This window comes from Myotis myotis, unplaced genomic scaffold (genome assembly GCF_014108235.1).
Source record: "Myotis myotis isolate mMyoMyo1 unplaced genomic scaffold, mMyoMyo1.p scaffold_m19_p_13, whole genome shotgun sequence".
In the NCBI taxonomy this organism is placed as follows: domain Eukaryota; kingdom Metazoa; phylum Chordata; class Mammalia; order Chiroptera; family Vespertilionidae; genus Myotis; species Myotis myotis.
This window is the reverse complement of record NW_023416317.1, coordinates 40,997,760-41,019,730: the sequence shown is the minus strand read 5'-3', so window position 1 is coordinate 41,019,730 and position 21,971 is coordinate 40,997,760. Positions and strand designations below refer to the sequence as shown.

At 42.0% G+C, this 21,971-nt stretch overlaps 1 protein-coding gene and 1 pseudogene across 1 annotated transcript in view; both read right to left on the bottom strand.

Annotated features, from left to right (window-relative positions):
• The window catches only part of RARB (retinoic acid receptor beta), a 637,926-nt gene that overhangs the window by 364,494 nt on the left and 251,461 nt on the right, over window positions 1-21,971 (bottom strand). The window lies entirely within an intron of this gene.
• On the bottom strand, window positions 10,708-10,825 carry LOC118668704 (annotated as a pseudogene).

Below are 21,971 nucleotides of genomic sequence, written 5' to 3'. Positions count from 1 at the left end.
CAGCAATCTGTAAGAGGCAGCACCTCTTTTACCCCTGCTCTCGTTAAGACTCATCCTGTTTCTCTATTGCCTAAACTGTATTTTCAGGAGGAAAAAAATCAGCCTAAAAATTCCTCTGGGCCAAAATACAGCCTTGGGCATCTTCTGCTAAGAGGGACTCAAAAAATCTGGCTGAGGCATTTTTTTTAACCTCAATTGTAGGGAGGAAAGCATCTCCATTTAGATTCTGTGCTTGTTTTTATAACTATTTCTCTCTCTGTCAACACTTAAAAAAAAAATAAAAAAAAATAAATGAAAACTCCAAACACCACCTTTTGGTTTTTAAATGGTGCAAGAATCTGTGCAATCGGAGTCACTTGAAATGCAGGGAAATTAACAGGGAGAAAACTCTCACTGGTGATGTGAATGAATGGCCACATTTCCATGACATTTTACTGCATCCATTCAAACAGATGGGATTCCAGGGCTAACTGGCCACAGTTGAGATGAATGAGATTCCACAACTATTAGCACACTGGCATGGAAATGGGTCAGATTCGGTTGCAGAGGCATTCTTACAGAAACAAAGACGATGACAAAGCTATCCTGTCCCCAGTGCCCATCAATGCAGACCCATTCGTTATCGAATCCCATTCATTCCAGTGAAAGCTACATTCACTATCAGATGACACTCTTCAGGCCACTCCACATGGAAATCCCGGGGACTTGATCAGCTATTAACTACGCTTGATGCTGATGTGGCTGTTTCGGCCACAGAAGACCAAACAGCACTCTCACAAGTGGTGGTACAAGTCAAAAAAGCACCGGGCAAAAATCAAACATGCAGACAAAAAGCAGACTCAGGGACAAGCAAATGCACTAAGGCCTCCTGTGTTGGCAAAGGTCATCCAAGACATTGAAATTCAATGAAGGGGGTTTTAAGTTAAGGAAAACAGGCAAGCACCAGGGAACCTATCATGTAAAAAGGCTGGGGACCAATGCCCCCTTTTCTATAGAAACGAGCCAGCATGGGGTCTGCTTTGCAGATGGACTGGGAGAGCACACAGGCTGCAGCTCACATCTGGCACACAGGTGTATGGCCTGCATCCCTAAGCCAGCCATCAAAAGTCATGTGCAAAAAGTCCTATTGCTATTTTGGGTGGAAAGCAAGAGGAATTATAGCCGAGAGATCATAATGCTTTTCAGAAAAAAAAATATGTATGGGTGCCTGCCAAAACATTCTTCCTCTAGCAGATTATATTTTTTAATCCACCTACTTAATTAACTAGCTCCTCCATGGATCAAATGATATTAGTGAGTGAGAGTAATATTGCCACTGGAGTGGCCATTTAATTCTGGCAACTCTAAAGCAAATTATTTCATAAATGGGTAGTTTATTCAATTCAGCTCAGTTCCAATTCAATTCTGAGACCCTTCTATGACCAAAGCACTGAGCAAGACCCATGGGGGAGCAGAGAGAAGGAGGCACAATCCCTGCCCACAGTTTAAGAAGGAAATGGTGACCGTTCACAAATTGCAGCAATCTAATACAAATAAAATGTATGTGTGCTGGGGGTGTGTGGTAGGAGAAGAGAGAAGTGTTCAAAGAAGAGAGGGATTACTTGCACATGTAGGAAAGCAGAAAAGGCTTGCTGGAGCAGAGAGTGTGGAAGATGAATTGAAATATTCAAAAAGGAAATCTCCAAATAGAGCTAAGAGATCACAGATATGTTTTGGGGCTAGCATTAGTCCAATTTAGATGGAATATAAAACATATATAGAGAATGAAGTGATATAAATCTAAACTAGAAGATGGGAGGGGAATGGATGTGAGAATAATATAATGAATTTAACAAGTGATTGAATGAATTGGGCAAGTTTCCTGAACACTTGATCGCTGTGTTAGGTTCTACACTGGATGCTGGGATACAAAAACAAAAGACATACTCATGCCACTTCCCCCTCCTCAAGTAGCTCAGAACCTCGTGGGGGAAAAACAACCCCCACTAGGCTCAGGGTTGCTCCATGCTCTCATGGACTTTTGTGCCCAATATTATGGGGGCACAGAGGATGGGTACCTATGCCAATCAAGGGCTGGTGGGGGAAGTGTGGCAACCGAACTTGGAAGGGACTTCTACACAGAATAGAGAAAATGCAGGGTACAGGCCAAGCACTAGTGTGAGATGAGACCAGCAAGGAAGGAACTAGATGGAGGAGGACATGGAGTGCATTGTTATGAAGAGTGGGCTGTTTTCCTGAAGGTAAGAGCCCGTGAGTCATTAATGAGTTAGAAGTAGGAGAAGGGTGTTATCAGATTTACATTTTACAAAGGCCACTTTTGCAAATGTGTGGCAAAGGCTGGAGGCTGGAAAACCAGACAAGAGATGATTGCACTGGTCCTGCCAAGAGGGCCTGAAACTTGGGTCCACAGTCATGATCAACCAAAAGAGTATTAATGGGGTATTAGGGATAGAGTAAGACATGGATTGGACAAGGGCATTAAAGGAGAATAAAGAATCAAGGCTTACTCCAGAATTGTGGTTTCAGAAACTAAACAAAGATGATGCCTTTCATCAAGACAGAGCACAGAGAAGCAGCAACAGGTTTCATGATAAACGTGGTTTTGGATGAGTGAATGTGAAGTGCCTGTGGAGCATACTAGCAGAGAAGTTCATTAGCACAAACGGATGTTAAAACAAGTCAAAATTTTCCAGAAGAAGGAAAAACAAGATATCTCTAATTATGCACCCCAACATAACAGGCTCCTTAAAAAATCAGCATGATTACAGAACAGAGTAATTTAGAATGAATATAATAACAGTGAAAAGCAGATAAAGATAAAGCCTCAAATGCAAAAAGCTGCCACATAGATTCTCTGAATTCTTTTATACATCTCTTTAGAGGTAATAGTTTTCGGAAGGCTCAGTAAATGTCAACAGGGTCTGAACTCTAACTTGCCCAGCTCTTTGGTTTAATAAGCACTTAGAGAATAGCTGTGATGTGTGAGGTGCAATACCGGGTAAGTTGAGGAATATAAAAACAGACTGGCTTTGTCCCTAACAGTAAGATGTCATCCATGCGGTTGATAGGACAAGAATGCACATGACCATAACGCACAATGAAACCTTGGACAGGGCCAATGAACAAAGTGTTTTGGGAATTTAGAGTTTGTCTGGGGGCCAGACAAAGTCAAAGTAAATAATGGGTGACAAAAGTAAGCTGGTTCTTATTCAATTATGGTATTTTTGCATCATGGATTTTTAAAATATATATACATTTTTATTGATTTCAGAGAGGAAGGGAGAGGGAGAGAGAGAGAAACATCAATGATGAGAGAGAATTATTGATCGGCTGCCTCCTGCATGCCTCACACTGGGGATCGAGAACACAATCTGGGCATTCCCTGACTGGGAATGGAAACCTGACCTCCTGGTTTATAGGTCAATGCTCAACCACTGTGCCATACCAACTGGGTTGCATCACGGGTTTTTTGCATTAATTTTTATTTTAAAAAATGCAGTTAAAATATTAGCTTAATTGCTCTGTTTTCTGGTGCCCTTATATATCGTATACCTGAGGTGAGCACCCTGCAAGCCCCATCTCAGGAAAAGTTACCTGTAATTCAGACGAGGCAGAAAAACAACCAGTGATTATCAAAGCCCCGAATAACTTTCCCCTCCTAATATCTGAATTATTCTTCATTCCTCACATGAACAAAGCTGCCTCCTCAACATAGTTTAACCAATAGCTACAATTAGAGCTTTCTTTTGGGCAAATCCTCTACTGTGAATTATCAAGAGAAATATTATTAATTAGCTCAGATTTTACATTTTGCTGCTTCTAAGGCAGTGGTTCTCAACCTGTGGGTCGCGACCCCTTTGGGGGTCGAATGACCCTTTTACAGGGGTCGCCAAAGACCACCGGAAAACACATATATAATTACATATTGTTTTTGTGATTAATCACTGTGCTTTATGTTCAATTCGTAACAATGAAATTGGGGGTCACCACAACATGAGGAACTGTATTAAAGGGTCGTGGCATTAGGAAGGTTAAGAACCACTATTCTAAGGGTAATTTCCAATTTAATTTAAGTATGTATTTTGATTTTCATTAAGAATATTATTTCCCTCCATCCCCCAACACGTCTATGCCTTTCAGAACCCAACACAAATATGTTGAGCAGACAAAGAAAGTTGGAGTTTGCTGACTCCTCTACTGGGGGACAGAAATTCCTTTCAGCAGATGCTCTGCTGTATCCGAAGTGCACACGCCTGTGCCCAGACCATAGTGGTATTTAACGTGCCTGACAGTGTTGAAAATAGAAGGTTCTTGTTTGTTTTGTTAATCCTCACCCAAGGATATTTCTCTATTGATTTTTTTTTTTTTGAGAGAGAGTGGAAGGGAGGGGGAAAGACAGAAGAGAGAGACACATTGATGTGAGAGAGACACATCGATTGATTGCCTCCCACATGCTCCTAACCAGGGCCGGGGATCTTGCCTGCAACCAAGGTACATGCCCTTGACCAGAACTGAAGCCGGGACACTTCAGTTCACAGGCCGACACTCTAACCCCTGAGCAAAACTGGCTAGGGTGAAAATAGAAGACTCTTAACAACTATAGTAGCCACCATGGATAAGAACAAGTTAGAAGACATTGCTCAATTATAGCTGTATATTCTTATTACTGTTTTATATCATTCCAATGCCCACAATAATTCAAGGCATGACTTTCCAACTCTAACTTCATCAAACTGTCACCTTCTGATCAGTCCTTTGCGAACAGCAAAAATTTTATAAAAAGATTTTATAAAATTTAAAATTTGACAAAATTCGAGTCAAAGTACTTCACAGCAATAACTCAATGAGGAAATTATCTCTGCATGTTCCCATAGGGAATAAAATTGTGAGCTGCATTTAGGCTGGCAGATCGTTTATTTGTGGTATTTTGGTGACCAACCTAATTTGGAAACTTTTCATAAAGAGGCTGAGAATGATGTGCACCAAACAGAACACTCCACTGTGCTGTGTGTGTAATTGCTGCACACATTTCCTGGTGAGGGATAATTCAGGATACCTCTCCGCTCCTGAAAACACGTGAGTGTTGTAATGAGCGGCACCCATCAGTAGATTCCAAGCCCTTCTGTACTTTTCCCCTGAGGAATTTCACTTCTCATCTCCCCTCAAACGTTTGTCACGGTTCACTCAAAATAACGTGCCGAGGCCGCTCCGATCCACTACTGCAGCCCACGTGTTTGTAGTGGCTTAGCATGTTCTCGGGAAGTGTCAATCAGCTCGTGGCCCCACCTGACCTTGTTTAGTTTATGAATTCTGATGAGCACACGGGTCGAAGTGTTACTATTGTAAGTAGCATTTTAAACGATTTTAATGTATTTCCATAAAAAGTTAGCTGCCAAGACTTAAATTTGTGGACTCTTGGATATAGGGACTATGTAGAATCATTTAATATTACAAGTAGTTTTAATGCACCAGGCTGGTCGGCATTACTGTGTGTGTATATCTAAATATCTAGATGTCTAGATATATAGTTTTCTATATCTATATAGTTTCCATGGAATAATGTATTTATTTTTCCTCCCTAGATATAGTATTTAAGTCTATCTAATAGATTATAGTTTACTTTTTCTCACTTTTAGTTCCATATAAGTCAAGGAAGTCAATAATTATTTTCCCGTCGGTTGTTTCAAAATAAGGTTCCTTTGGACCTAAGAAGAACAAAAGGTACTAATCATGAATCTACTTTATAGCATCATATTCTGTACCAATAAAATATATTAGCCAGGGTTACTATAGAAAAGGGTCAGGTTTTTAGCTAAGTGATCCTAAAATAAAAAGACAAGTGGAAAGTACAGCAATTTGAAATCGCAAGGAAAGCCAAGCCTATAGATATTCCATGTCTAGAGAGTATTTAAACTACTTCACTTTAGCAACTCCAACGGGGGATGTGATTTCTGGTGTTCTGGCTTATAGAATCACTGGGGAATGAATAATTCATAGGCTTTTTACCAAGTGTCAAGTGTAAATCCGTCAAATATAGCAACATGATATTCATGCTGAATTTCTAAGTACTTAAAACATTTAGCTGGAAACTTTCTTTTCAAGACAGCGGGAGGAAGAATGTCATTTTCCCCCTGCTCGCATTGCCCAGGCATTTTTGCATTAAGTACTACTTAAAAAAAACAAAAAAAACAAAAAAAAAACTATACAAAGGGACTTCATTAAACAATGAACCAGTTAGGTGACAGAAGTGAAGAAAAGAAGAGCAACAAAAACTTTCTCCGCGTTGTTTTCTTTATTAACATACTGATGTTAACTAAACAGAAAAAGCTGTCCAATAACAAACATTCCTTTGAGACATGTTCAGGGAGCAAAAGGACATCCACTTATTGTTCCGCCCATCCGATTGGTCCATATATGGCAATAAAGGTACAATAGACGGAAACAGGAAACAGACGGGCACATCTGTAGTATCTTATTAGCAGCTAATGGATATCTGAGAAGAACACGCATAGAATGCCGAATCGTCTGGACCAATCTCCGAAGCAATTACTCTTAATTAGTGGGTTCTGTTTATAGATTCAACTTAGTGTACCCTTATGTATCAAAGAGATGAAAGCAGCTGGAGAAGGAGAAATGAGGCTCTTAAAGGAAAAGTACTGCAAGATGTTAGAAGATTTCTTTTTGGCAAAGTGAAACTTAATGTCCTTCCCTTTCCTGCCTGACACACAGGGGCTTTCTCCATTGTGAAAGATTTAAGACGAGGTAGAAAAAAAACAACAACAATGTCCAAAGCTGGGTAGGTAGGAAAGGTATTCTATGTAAAGGAAGTCAGTACAAACAAAGTAATTGTGCAGGACAAAGCACTCCCCCAAACTGTAACGCTAAGCATTTCCAGGCGGTGCCATCCTCCCCACGCCAACCAAACACAGCGCTTCGGCTCAGAGACGCAGCACCTGCATGTGCGGCTGCCAAATTGGAAGCCATGGGGCAAAATGGAAGGTGGACCAGCTGTACCTCCATAAAAGACAACAGGCTGAATGTTTTATCTGGGCCAATCCATTCAGAAGAGATCTGAGGATATACACAGAGCCTCTAAGCCAACTGCCCACTGTCTGTAAGTGGAAAAAATATCTAGGTCAGCCTCATCCCCCACCCAACAGCTACCACACATCTGCCTTAGAGAAATTGGAAAGGAAGTTCCTTTTGGGTAGTGGATGTTCAATTTGTATATTACTTGTTCCCATGTAAACTGCTGTCTAGGGGTCTGCCTTAGGGGCTTCACTGAGTCCTGCCTCTTGTGTTAGTTACTCCTAAACTACTAGAAGGCATGATTCTTTAAGCATTTCTTATTATTTTTACAACAAACTGTTCTACTTGCTTGAAAGTCAGAGAATTTCTTTCCTGGCTTCCTATAATCCTGTTCAGAAAGATCATTTTGAACGCACAGCCAGTGCACTAATGTATAACCTGTGAACGTCCTGCCAAATGGCTTTGCTCCGTGTGTATGTAAGAAAGCTGGGCTGGCTTTCTCAGGAGGGAGAAAGAGAAAAATTCTTACTTGTCTGGAGTTTTTCACACGTCAAGATAGATGTGATTTCTTTGTATCTGTCTTTCTGAATGTCTACCAGTCTATACATGATCCCCTTCCTACCTAAAGCATCTGAGCCAAGAGAAACCCAAGAATTGGCCATTTTCATGGTCTGAGGGACCAGAGAACAGGCTGAGAAGTACCAGCTCCAGGCTTGAGCTGTAGGAGTCCGTGCTAGAGGGCAGCTTCTACAAACACAGGCTGTTCTTCCCCATAGAGGCCCCTGCTTCCTGAAACCAGCTCCAGGCGGGCACCTCTGCTTGTCACTTGAAATGGCCTCTTTGTTTGGGCACTTGACTTTTTAGGTCTAAGATTCTGATGCTCATGAATACAGTCAAGGCTTTAAAATTTTATTACCTTTATAAACAGCATTCGTGTGCTGACATATATATTGATTTCAGAGAGGAAGGGAGAGAGAGATAGAAACATCAATGATGAGAGAGAATCATTGATCAGCTGCCTCCTGCAGGCTCCACCCTGGGGATTGAGCTCGCAAACCCAGGCATGAGCCCTGATGGGGAACTGAACTATGACCTTCTGGTTTATAGGTTGACACTCAACCACTGAGCCACACCAACTGGCTGACCTACTATTTTGAGGCATATGACAGAATCACTGATAAAGAATGACATATAGCCGAAACTGGTTTGGCTCAGTGGATGGAGCGTCGGCCTGCAGACTGAAGGGTCCCAGGTTCGATTCCGGTCAAGGGCATGTACCAGGTTGCGGGCACATCTCCCAGTGGGAGATGTGCAGGAGGCAGCTGATCGATGTTTCTCGCTCATCGATGTTTCTAACTCTCTATCTCTCTCCCTTCCTCTCTGTAAAAAAATCAATAAAATATATTAAAAAAAAAAAAGAATGACATATAAATGGAGACTCTCTTCATTGGAGGGAGGGAGGGAGGGGGAGGGAGAGGGAGAGAGAGAGAGAGAGAGAGAGAGAGAGAGAGAGCGAGCATTGTACATGCATTAATTCATGCACAATGAAACTTCATGGACTGTGCATGTGCGAGGTAAGTGGGAGACAGAAACAATGTAAATGCCAGATGGTGACTGTCTTTCCTCTTTTAGAGTTTGTGTTCCAGCCCCAGCATGAAACAGGGGCCGTAGATGTATCTTCACTTGGCCTGTTTTCCTAGGAAGCTTTCGTGGTGGGTGTATGAGCATCAGCCCACTTAGCAGACAATGAAAGTGGTTCAGAGGAGTAATTTGTCCACAAACACATTTTCTGGTAAAATTGTGGTCAGCATATGTGCGCATTATATGCTATACAGGACTTTATAGGTTGTGCATTTATACACATGCATTACTGCAAAGGATTGTAGATGCCAAACTGCACATGAATGGTCCTCTTTATGAGTGATTTGATTTCTAGAGTAATTTTGACAATACTCAATTGTCAACAGAGACATTTTTCCAGAATTTTATAACCTATTCTTGTGGGGGTTTCACCATAATGTCACTGTATGTATTTCCTACAGACTAAATCATCCTCTCTGTGCCGCCCCCTCCCGTGTCTCTCTCCTCGCTCCCAAATGCATACAGGTAGTAATTAATTTTTCTTCCCTGCTCAAGAGTGTTATTTCTGGATGAAGTTCAAAGAGAGGTGATGGGATAGCCATGTCACTAGATGGTTTCAGCCCATCTCCATAGCATTTTGAAATAAAATGAATTCTTTACTCTTATCTTCTATCTTCCTACTACTCAGAGGCTACGAAGACAGATGAGACCCAGAGAGAGAAGTTTGGAGTGAGTTAAGATGATGAAGAAAATTAAATGGAAAAGGAAGCAGCTCACAGCCCCTCTCTTTCAGAGGCTAAACTGTTCAAGGGTAGACACCTAAGCTGTGGCTTTAAAATAGAAAAGGAAATATTGGGCAACTACTTGCTGGCATTTTTGCATATAATCATTTGGTTCAAACCTTTCAGTAATGCTAAGAGTCAATGAATTATTATCCATACTTCACACATGAGGAAACTGAGACAAAGAGAAATTAGATAACATGCTCATGTTCACAAAGGTAGAAACATTTTAAACAGGGTCTGCACTTGGATTTTCCATTGTATCAGCCGCTTCCAATAAAGAGCAGCCATAGTTATTGCTTAGTAATCAGTGATCATGTCATTAAATATTGTAGGAACGGCTCCTGCAAGTTAAACTAAAAACAGATCCAGTACAGGGAGCCATCAAAACCTTGGGAAGAGCCTCTCTCACTGATCCAACCTCACTAATTCAATGAGATATACTGACTCAGTGATTTCCTAACACATCAAGGTTGTCATTTGTAAGAGCATTTAAACACTATTTTTGCAAAGCAGTTGCCCTATTATTTGACTATTGCATTTTCTTTTAAAATTTCTGCCCACAATTAATGAAAGCAATCCTGCCTCTGACCAATGGATAGGACAATTTTTGCTTTTAAAACTTGTCAGCAAAGAGCCTTCCTGGCTGGCTCATTCAGAAGGCTTACAATCAACATATCAGGATATGAATATCTCTTAACCATTGCACCCTATGTAATAAAGATGTAGCTTACATACCCCAGTTAGGAATTCTTTTAGCTGCATGTAGCAGAATTTCTGAGTGGTTTAAGCATAAAAGTGTTTGAGAATGTCACACAAACAGCAGTCTGGCGACATAGCAAATCAGAAAAGGAGTATAGTTCAAAGAAATGATCAATGTCCCAGGTCCCCTCATCTTCTTTCTACCGTCTCAGCATGTTGGCTTTCTGCCTCATGGTAACAGATGGTCTCTACAGGCAATGCAGGAAGAGTGAGAGGGTGTAAAAGGGTGTGTGTACCTTTTGCCAGGACAACCAAGCTTTCTCCAAAGGACTCTGCAGACTTCTGCTTAATTCTCAATGGCCAGAATTATGTCACATGACCAGCCCACACTACAGGGGAAGCTGGGAAAGTGTGTAGTTTTCTAGCCTCTTTAGTGGAAGTCAGGGTGGGAGAAGAGGGTTGATGTGGCTGTTGGCAATGGCAGCATGAGCCTCTCTGATGTAAATGGGATTTTGTGTCAGACTGTTAACATCACAAAATTATTTTGTAGTATCAGATTTCAACATACACATTACTCTCTTTATTTATACTGTATGATAATTTTCAAAGCCTGATATGATTTTCACATACACTCCATTTTTTTTTAAACTTTGATGAGAGGTAAGAGATAACCATTAAACTGATAAGAACAGATACTACACTTGATCTTAGCCAAAAAGCTGAGAAGCGATTGAGATAACCAGATTGCATACTACAGTTATTGCCAATGACTTCCTTTGCCACTCATAGACTTCCCAGATTGTCTTCACACAAGTTTACAGTTACTATCAATTATAAACCAATGTCAGGCTTTATATTTCCATTTATCTTCCATACCTGAGAAAAAAAGAGAAAACCTTTCTGGTCTGAAACTATCTGCCCACTCGGTACAATAACCATTTTTCTTTAATAAAAAAACTGGGACCCTTATCTCGGAAACAAGACATATCACTTCAACTCAATCACCCAGGAAAATTCATTATCACACGTTGGTCATACTCTCTAGACTGGAACAAACCTCAACATCCCTACTCTGGAAGTATCTCCTTTGCCTCATCTATGGCTTTCCTAGAAACGCCATAGAACAATGGGCTGCCCTGGCATGGTTCTCCCAGTCTAGGTGTTGAGAAGAATCTACAGGACAAGAAATATTTAATAGAGAGAGTAAGGAAGGGAAGGCGAGTTTCCCCAAATTGCCTAACAATAAGAATCACTTGAAGTGCTTGTTAAAAACCCAGATTCCTGGGCCCAAAGACAGAATTGATTCAGAATTTGCAGGCAGAAGTCTGGACATCTGTTTTCTTTTTTTAACAAGTGTCCCAATAAACTTTATCATCAGTGGCTCTTAATCTTCGATGCTCATTAGAATTATCTGGAGAGCTTGTATAAAACACCAATGACTGGAGCCTCACCTTTAACCAAAATATCAGAGCATACAGCCCAGCATTAGTATTTTTAAAAACATCTCTGGCAGTTCTACTGTGTGGCTGTGACACAGGCAGATACTCTGGCATAGAAGCCCATATGTAAGCATGACAGCTTAGAGGAAGATTTGAGGCAGCCAAAAGAATGTGGGATCCCAACTATGTCCAATCTTGTGTTCCGCCTGTTTCATAAATAAAGCTTTATTAGAACACAGCCATGCCCATTTCTTTACATATTTTCTATAGCTGCTCTCTGCTCTACCATAGAGCTGAACAGCTGCAACAGACATCATATATGTCCCACAAAGCCAAAAATATTTACTAGCTGGCTCCTTAAAGAAAAGCTTACCCACCCCTGAACTCACTAAACATCTGGATTGAGAGTAGTTTTTAGACTGTTAGCAAATTACAATAATAACAATAAGCTCTGGTTATAAAGAAGACAGTTCTGAGTGTTCTGCATCTATTAACTCTTTTTTAAAATATGCCTTTTAAATTGATTTTAGACAGAGAGAGGAAAGGAGAGATAGAGAAACATTGACATGAGGGAGAAACATTGATCGGCTGCCTCCTGCATATCCTCTACTGGGGATCCAGCCTGCAACCGGGGAATGTGCCCTGACTTGGAATTAAACTGGTGACTTCTCAGTGCAGGGGATAATATTCAACCAACTGAGCCACACTGGCCAGGGCTCTATTAACTCTTTGATTCTCCTTTTACTAACAAGAAAACTGAAGATTTGAGAGGCTGAGAAACTCAACTAGAGTCACAAAGCTAGCAGGAGACAAGATCAGAACTGGAGTGCAGGCTGTTTGACTCCAGACCTCAGAATGTCCCTTTTTAGTTTAATTCGTATGTCTCTCAGTCATGACTTCTCTGTCATGGTGCAAGAAGAGCAATGGCAAGTCAAGAGGACAGATGTCTGAACAATCTAAGCCAGCACTTGTCTTTCCCTCGTGCTTAGTGTCCACTGGAGCAGTCAGACTGAAAAGGATTCATTCTTTGATCAAGCTTAAAAAATGGTGAGTGCTGAACTGTACATTTTCTTTTTCTTTTTAAAATTTACAATGTTCAATATGAGTAACTCTGTGAGCTGTAGTTCTAAGAATCATTCACGGCTCCCAGACATAATGGCATTATGATCACTTCCTTGGCTGCATTAAGCCTCACACCCTTAATTTGTTCCGTGATATATTCAATATGTTCCTCATTTTCCACAGGGTCAGCAGGATAGACAGTTTGCTGGTAAAGATTAGACGTTATTCTGGGATCCTCGTGGGCTGTGGCTGTTTGTCAGGGGAACAACAAAGCAGTGGGAAGAGGAGAGCATGCGGCCATTAAACGCAGAGGAGCAAAGACCATGTGGTGGCTGGTAAGACAAAAATAGCAATTTTATTGTCGATAGTTTGCTTTACAGGAAGCCAATAAAGCAACCGAACATATAAATTATATACTGAGATAATCTAGCCACAAAAGGACCTTTGGGGGTAGCTTCTGGATCATCCACCGCTAATAGCTGAACTCCCATCATCTTAGGTGCAAGGACAAAAACCACACCACATCTAATTATTTAGTATTCCAAAATGGTATATCCCTAGGTTAGGCACACTATATGCCAAAGTGCTAATCAGACAAAGTAAATGAAGGGTGAGCAGAGTCCTGAGTCCTATCACTCCACCAAAATCCCTCTATTGGTTTAATTTATTGTTGGTTGAACTATATAGCCTTGAAAGGCCTGACCACATGCTCATATTGACCAGGAACCACATTCTAGCTTTACTGGCTACAAATACATACGAGATATCTATACTAATAAAAGGGTAATATGCTAATTAGACCAGATAGACTGGACATCTTCCAGACATCGTTCAGACAAAAGCCACACTGGCGGGGGCCAAGGCAGAGGCAGTTAGGGGCAATCAGGCTGGCAGGCAGAGTGGTTAGGGGTGAACAGGCAGGCAGGCAGGCAGGTAAGCAGTTAGGAGCTAGAGGTCCCGGATTGCGAGAGGGATGTCCGACTGCCAGTAGTCAGACATCCCCTGAGGGGTCCCGGATTGGAGAGGGTGCAGGCCAGGCTGAGGGACACACGCCCGCCCTCTCCCCCCCCCCCCATGCATGAATTTCGTGCACCAGGCCTCTAGTTTAATACACAAGGCCAGGCTACTGGTAAGACTGACAATGGTGTTACTTATCAATGGAAAAGCTGATGATTATATCAATTGAGATAAGCATGTTTAGCATCTGGCACCCTGCCAGGAACTCAGATATTATCTGAAGGGTCAACTTAGTCATTGGAACTTTTCCTTTTTGGAGCTTGCTATATTACATTGCACCCCCTCCATTTTAAAATGTGTAATGTAGATTTGATCTGAATTCTTTAACCAGATAACTTTGATGTCTATTCATTGCTGATCACCTTCTCCTCCCCTTACCACTCTACACTTTGGGAACTGTTTTACTTATCATACCCATCCCTAGTCCTACTCTAAAACTGCTTCCCAATGCTTTTCTCTCTCAAGATTCTAGGAAAAGATTCTCAGTCTCTTTTCACCCAGAGGTTGGTAACCTCTCCCCTACATTCTAAGGGAGAAGCCATCATTCATCTGAATGGTCTCCAAGTGAGGTCACATTCTATCTAATAAAGAGGGAATATGCTAATTGACCCTGTCACAAAGATGGCAACACCCATAGCCAATAAGGAGGGAATATGCTAATTGACTGCCCCACCCTCAAAGATGGTGGTGCCCACAGCCACAAGATGGTGGCATCCAGCCCCCTCAGTCCCACTGGGGTGGCAGGTGCGCCCGGCCTTGCCACGTGCCTGCCTCCGGAGTACCCCAGTCCCCTCAGCCCCCAACCACCCAGGACTGGCCCGAGGCACAGGCAAGCCTCGGATGGTGGCTGCCCAGCCGCCCAGGGCCGCCCAAGGCTCAGGTAACCAGGGCCGGCCAAGGTTTGCACTGCCGGCAGTGGCAGCAGCAGAGGTGCGATGGGGCATTGCCTTCCCCTGATCGCCGGGTCGCCTCCCACCCCTGAGGAATCCCGGACTCTGAGAGGGGGCAGGCTTAGGGACCCCCCCTCTGGAGGCTTAGGGACCCCCCCTCCAGTGCATGAATTTTCATGCACCGGGCCTCTAGTGTGTAGATAATAACCAAGAACCTAAGACCTTACTGCTGATGTTACAATCTAGAGCATCCAGCTTTGACAGTGATGGAGGCAGGAAAGAAAGGGAAGGTGATCCCCTAAGGCTTGATTGCCATTTCTCATATAACCATAAAGTCTCAGGAAGTTGAAGAAGCAAAGCTGAGAATGCCCTCCTTCCAAGGATACATTCAAATCTTTCTCTCTAGTCAGGAAACTCCTTTTTTTTCAGTCAAATGAGGACATCAAACTAGGCTACTAGATGCCTTCCAAGCATTTTCCCTTGCCTTCTTGCCAGCTAAGGCTGGCTTGCTTTCCTTCTTTCGTCTAAAACACCCTTCCCAATTGCTTTGGTTAAAATCCTAATACACCATTCAATTCCCAAGTCAAATACCACTTTCTTTGAGAAGCCTCTTTTACTGATTCTGGACCCATATTGTATTTGGTCTATACCATTTTTAAGTCCCTGACAAGATTCTACTTTATATTAGCTTTCCAGATATTTAAGTTAAATCATCTCTGCAAATAATCTAATCCTTGAGACCAGAAACCTTGTTCAAGTAGTTGCTCAACAAATTTTGCTGAATGTGTAAACTGCAGGTTGTTAGTGACTGGTGATTCTACCTAGGGAGATAGGTAAAGAGGAGAAAAAACTGTTCCTACAGTAAAAAATTTTCTTCTGGGACCCTTGGCTGATGTAAAGTTATAAATATCTTTCATAGAATGTGAGCTAGTGTGATTTCTCCCATTTAGAGCTGAAGGTAAAAGAAATAAACAGTTCTAGGTTGACTGCTGTGCTTTAGGCACTGTGCTCCCCAACCCCCCTTTAGTATCAGGCTGTGTACCAGGCACCTTATATGTATTACCTCCATTCTCACAACAGCCCATTTAACAGATCATAAAATTGAAGCCCCAAAGAAGATGTTAAAGTCATATAATTCCAAGGGCCAGGGCAGCATCTCAAGCTAGGAAGTCCAATTCCAATGTGGGTAAACTCATCCACTGAGTTATACTGCTGGTATACAGTTACCTAGTGCTAAAGGTGGGACAGTTCTGCCCTAACTGGTTTGGCTCAGTGGATACAGTGTCAGACTGTGGACCAAAGACTCCCGGGTTCAATTCCTGTCAAGGGCACACACCTCAGTTTCAGGCTCCTCCATGGTCTGGATCCTGGTGGTGGTGATGAGGGGGGTGGGGGGGGCATGCAGGAGGCATCCAATCAATGTGTTTCTCTCACATTGATGTTTCTCTCTGTCTTTCCCTCTATCTTCCAGTCTCTTTAAAAATCAATGGAAAAAAATATCCTCGGGTGAGGATTAAAAAATAATAATCTACACTAATAAAAGACAAACATGCAAAATGACTGTACCTTTGCTATGCATTAAGCCATGCCCACCAGCCAATCAGAGCGACTATATGCAAATTAACCCAACCAAGATGGCGGCTGGCAGCCACAGAGCTGGAGCAAGCAGGAGGCTTGGTTGCCCTAATGATGGAGGAAGCCAAGCTTCCCAGCTGCCATGGCCAGCTCTGAGCTCCACTCAAAGCAACAAAGTTTCAATTATAGAAGGTAAATAAACCCCAGATACCTGTTTTCAACCGGTCCTGGTCACGGAGCTGAAGCAAGCAGGAGTGGGTTGCCCCTGGCGATGGAGGAAGCCAAGCTTCCCTCCTGCCTGCCCAGGCTACAAAGTTTCAATTATAGAAGGTAAATAAATCCCAGAATAAAAAAAAAAGAAAAAAAAGGAGAGGCTGGGAGCTTCCATCACCGGGGGGGTGCTTGGCCAGCCTGAAAACAGCCATCAGCCCCACACCCAGGCTGGCCAAACCTCCATGGGGTGAGGGTCCCCACTATGGGGGGCTTGACCAGCCTGAAAACAGCCATCAGCCCCTCACCCAGGCTGGCCAGGCACCCCAGTGGGGACCCCCATCCTGAAGGGGGTGTGACCAGCTGCAAACACCCATCAGCCCTTCACCCAGGCTGGCCAGGCACCCCAGCAGGACCCCCACACTGATCTGGGATACCCTTCAGGTCAAACCAGCCGGCCCCCACCCATGCACCAAGCCTCTATCCTATATAATAAAAGGGCAATATGCAAACTGACCCTAACAGCAGAACAACTGGGAATGACTGGTCACTATGACACACACTGACCACCAGGGGCAGATGCTCAATGCAGGAGCTGCCCCTGGTGGTCAGTGCGCTCCCACAGGCGGAGCTCTGCTCAGCCACAAGCCAGGCTGACGGCTGCCAGTACAGCGGTGGTGGTGGGAGCCTCTCCCATTTCCTCAGCAGTGCTAAGGATGTCTGACTGCATCTTAGGCCCGCTCCCCGCTGGCAAGTGGACATCCCCCGAGGGCTGCCGGGCTGCCAGAGGGATGTCTGACTGCCAGCTTGGGCCCGATCCCCCAGGGAGCGAGCCTAAGCCAGCAGGTGGTCACCCTCTGATGGGTCCCAGACTGCAAGAGGGCGTAGGCTGGGCTGAGGGATGCCCCCTAGTGCACAAATTTTTGTGCACGGGGCCTCTAGTAATAAAATAAAGGTGGGACAATTCTGGGTTGCTCAGATTATAATGGAGGAAAGGGAAAAGACCTACAGAGCCTAGCAAGGCATTCTGTGGGCATTTCTGGGTTAAGGAGACAGGTCAAGGAGCACAGTGCCCTGATTAGGATACCCAGGTGATAATGAGCTGGTGTGACACACACCTTTGGGGGCCTCCCCATCCAGGCAGCCTTATTATGGATTGTGTCAGGTGGCATTGACCTTCATCTAGAAATTTTTTGATATTTGCAACCATAGTAAAACAAAGACTTATATATTTTTGATATTTATTTTATATATTTAAATGCCATTTAACAAAGAAAAATCAACTGAAAAAATGAGTTTGCGTGTCACCTCTGACACACGTGTCATAGGTTCACCATCACTGTATTAGGCCAAACTACATTACACAGCTTGGCAAAATTGTATACTAGAGGGAATTAGTAATGTTGAAGAAAAATCTCCTTGGGATTTACATAGGAAATACAATTTTTTAAGTGCCTCCGCAATGCCCCTTTCCTCATCTTCCCTCACTGTCAGAGAAGCTTAGTAGCTGCCTCTTTCAATTTGCTTCAGTGTGTTAGCAGCTGCTAGCTAAATTATAACCTCTACCAGACTGCTAGGTGAGTTGGGAGAGCACATGTAAGTACAGATTCCACAATGGCACAGTAAGCAAGGAATTCCCTGGCAAGAGACTACTTAGCAAGTATTATTGGATACTCCAGGCTAACTTCTGCTCAGAATAAATGCCCCCCAGTTAAAAACTCAACTTCTCTGCCTGCCCCAACATTGAATTCCTCTTACCAAAACAGTCTAAAACAGTGGTTCTCAACCTTCCTAATGCCGCCACCCTTTAATACAGTTCCTCATGTTGTGGTGACCCCCAATTTCATTGTTACAAATTGAACATAATTAAAGCATAGTGATTAATCACAAAAACAATATGTAATTATATATGTGTTTTCCGGTGGTCTTAGGCGACGCGACCCCTGTGAAAGGGTCGTTCGACCCCCAAAGGGGTCGCGACCCACAGGTTGAGAACCACTGGTCTAGAAGATTCATATCACTGAGATGACATTTTTAAAAAGTCATGTATATTTCATGTAGATATCATTTCTCTGAGGTTGGATCCACTCATGCCACAAAGGCCTAGGCATGGAGATAGTCTGGATTTGTTTACTAAGCAGCTACAGTTCCTCTGTGGCCCCATTTTCTCCCTCGTTTGGACTACAGGTCATGAGATAAAGCACACACCAGCCAGCTATGGATTGCAGCCTATTTGCTGACTGTTGTGCTCTGCTCTTGGTTCATGTAGGTTCTCTCTGAGGCAGGATTCCCTCTCAAGAAGGCAGAAACACCATTTGCCTGTTAACCCAAAGTTACCTTTCCTTAAAAAGCTAACGCTGATGGTAAATGGCTATGTAACTCAGACACGCCACTGATGGGCCTGTTTTTTAAAAAAATTTGTAGCAGTAATTTATTGCATTGGAAGAGGATTCTGGTGAGAGAGATGAGGGCATAGAGATCGTAGCTTTGCCTCATAGTATTATTGTGAGGGATAAATGAGCTGGTAATGGGCATAGTTTATAAAGCGATAGGGCAGGACTTCTCAAACTTCAATATACATTCCAGCCACTTGGGGATCTTGTTAAAATGCAGATTCTGATCCTGTCTGGGGCAGAAATAGAATATTGGGGACCAGCTATAATTATAAGAAATATTAATCATGCTCTGTTAACCATGATTGTTTTGTTCTGATGAAAGAAAGCACATTCTAACCTGGCTGGGAGTTGCACACAGGACCTGAAGCTCATCTGGAAATTTGGCCCATCCTCCCCATCCTGGAGCTACCTATTATCATGAAAAGATTAACAACCTTGTTGCAGAAATCAGGGGTGCCAGCCCTTTGCAAACCTCCAGACCACATTGCCTGTAAACTGTAACTACTATATCCATCTCGCATACCCATTCTTATTCCTTTTTCCTACTTCCTCATCTTTGTCCTTCTACCCAATATAAGTAGCTGGTTTATTGGGGGAGGGAGAGTGGAGAGCAGATTTTTGTGCATGATCTGCTGCTCTCCCATACTGCTGGCATTTTTGGAATAAACACTTATATATGATTCAACCCTGTCTCTGCTGAAGTAGTGACAGGCAGCCCGGATCCATTGGTTGTCCAGTTTTAATCCAGGAGTTCTGGGGCCAGAGATTCTGCATTTCAAACAAGCTCCAGGTGAGGCCAATGCAGCTGGTCCTCAGACTACACTTGGAGTGGCAAGGCTAAGAGAATTCTGTATGCGGACCTCATCAGAACTGTTAATATTTCCAGTGCCCAATCTTACAACCCAAATATATGTATATCCCACTCACCTGGCTTTCATGTCACTATGCTATTTGCAGAAAGTGAAGGAGGCATTTCATTTATTATAAGAGTAACTTTATTTTATAAAAAATACCTCTTAGAAAAGAGCTGACTTTAGGATTCCTAGAAGTAGAAAGCTCCCCTACTAGGAAAATATTTATTTTTGTAAGTTCTACTTGGAATACAAAAGTATAGGAAACCACTCATGTTTAAACTGGTAAACATCTAAATTGGGATAAGGAGGGGACAAGTTACACCACAAGACTGAAATGATAGCCCTTTGACTCTGTTTGAATGGCTAAATCTGTCCTAAGGCTTTTAGCTCCTCCCAGACAATGGGAAGCAGATTTCAATGGATAAGAGTCTCTAAAATTGGCAGATTTTTCTACCCTTGAGTGGCCACCTGGGAAGTAAATGAATGGGTCCAAACAAAAAGGTTGGGTGCTTCTTCAAAAACCACCAGGCTAAAAACAAGCCCAAAGAACCTAGAATTGATTCTATTCATATCATCTTTACATATCTAGTATATTAAATTCAGAATGTATATTTGTCAGTATCAACAGTTATCCAGAGACAAGCAAATATCTTTGGGAACATTTATCAGTTTCTTGCCTGATGCTATGGACTTTAGTCCACAGTGTTTTTGAACTAAAGAACCACATCTTATATGATAAAAGAGACAAATGTTTTGAATGTAGGACTCTTATTAATTAGTAATTCTAATACTTAATTTCTCAAGGTTGAAACTAATAGGGTGGGTTTGTTTTTTGTTTTTTTTTGCTTATACTATATATGGGCTGAGTTAAAAATAGTGTAGTGATTTATGTAGAAACATTATCTGTGCTGACATTTCCGCCAGATAATTGATAATAACTGTAATAAAATGAAATAATCTTGAACAGCCACCTTGATTTTCTTTTCTTAGAAATGAATATTGTTTTTCAATGTCCCTTCATGTTCAAATCTATCAAGAATAAGGACTCATGTGTTCATTAGAACTTGGGCTGAAAGCTTAAACAGAAAGGGTAAGACAAATATACAAGTTAAATATTTGTCTGTTTCACAGTATAGTGTACATCTTGATGTAACGAACCAGGAGAAGGAACTGAATGAGTGGTCCTGTTTGAATCAATGTTTAACCTACAAACTGGAAGAATTTTCTTAAACAACAACAACAACAAAAATACCATTTCACTAACAACGAGGGTGCTGCCTTTTAAAGGACATATCATAGCCTGGGACAAGATATAAATAGGTAACTTGTAGCAATTTTTTTCACAGATATGTTTGCTTTTATCTATGCACAACTGTAATCTGAGCATTCCCCAACAATCTCCAATCACCTCCTGACTCTTGGCCATGCCAGATGTTGGGGAACAGCTTGAAAGACAAGCCTGTAGCTCCCTGAAGACTGAAATTCCCTGTAACCCTAAGGTATATCATCTGATGTCAAAACAAAGCCTTCTAGACTTGTTCTGCTATGGTCTTTTATCTCTTCAGTTGCCTGACCAGGCCCCCCCTGAATGAGATTTCAAGTTTGAAAAGGATGTTTTGAGTACCTTTACTCTTGTGTAGACAATGGCGATTCAGAGAGCTCTAGTCTTTCAAAAGCAACAGCTTTTTTAAACTCAACTAACCTTTGCCTTTCAGTCTTACAAAAATGGTTCTGCCACTAGGGCATGGCTGAGGGCTGAGAAAACAGGAATAATTGGGATTAGAAGGAAGAATTCTTTGGCCAATTATTTTTTAAAATGCCAGTGGAACCTTAACATGACTATATGGCTTCTTATTACACAGGCATTGAAATGGCAATAAACAGAGCTACAGCTAAGAGGCACTCACAGGTCTAGTAAATCTTACTGTAAGGTATCAATTTCTGCTGGAAATATAGAATCAGTTACATTCAACATGAATGTATTTATAATTCATAAAGCTCTTCAAACTTGAATATCCACATGGAAAATAAAATTTTTTACTGAAAACATTTTTTGTTTCTTTATATCTGATCTAACTGATTTTACAGGGTTGTCTATAAATCACTGTAAAATATTAATAAACAAACAAACACAAAACACACCATATACATAACCTAATATTCCTGAATTTCAACATTACCAAGCTTTAAAGGTAGGGAGGAGACAGAAATTACATTCTTTACTCATTTCATTACTGAAACAGAAAACATATCTTACAATATCAAGCTATAGCTTATGCAAAAAATAAGAAATTATAAGCATTCCTTGAATTTTAAGTTCTTAAAGCATGTTTTCTTTGGCTATGTAAGCCCATTCTTTTAAATACTACAGTTATGGTAAAACATCTTTTAAAATGGTAAAAAATATTCAGTGTTTGAAGAAAATAATAGAGCT